Genomic DNA, 593 nt, shown 5'->3' with positions numbered 1-593 from the left:
TCAACAGACACTGTTGACAGACTCTGCGTAAAATCTGCTTGCACAGGTTTGGCTATCTGGGTATATGTAATATACATACATACATACATACATATATATATATATATATATATATATATATATATATATACAGGGTGAGGAAAAAGTATGGAAACCCTGAAAAATTAAAAAAATATAAGTTTTACAGAAAAATGTTTCAAATAGAAGTTGTAGGATTTAAAAAGCTCTATTCAATAGTCTCATCAGTTTGACTCTGGTTAAGGTGAAATCAAAGTCACCTTGAATTTTTTAAATGGAATACCTTATTTTTTATTGCATATTCTTATATTGCATATCCTTCTCAATACCTTTTCAAAGCACTATAATTTTATTCATTTTGAGTCAGCCGTTTCAAAGTTATTGAGTATTTTACAGTAAGAAGTAATAGACACCCGAAGACAAGGTCGGAATATGATCCAGCCAACTAAGGCAAGATCGGAGGATGATCTAAGCTCTTAGATTATCCTCCGATCTTGCTTTAGTTGGTTGGATGATCCTTCGATTTTGCCTTAGTTGGCTGGATTATCCTCTGATCTTGCGTTAGTTGGCTGGGT

The sequence above is a fragment of the Odontomachus brunneus genome, unplaced genomic scaffold (genome assembly GCF_010583005.1).
Source record: "Odontomachus brunneus isolate Ranch 3 - 2012 unplaced genomic scaffold, Obru_v1 Obru_scaffold_317, whole genome shotgun sequence".
NCBI lineage: Eukaryota > Metazoa > Arthropoda > Insecta > Hymenoptera > Formicidae > Odontomachus > Odontomachus brunneus.
This window is presented reverse-complemented; position numbering follows the sequence as displayed.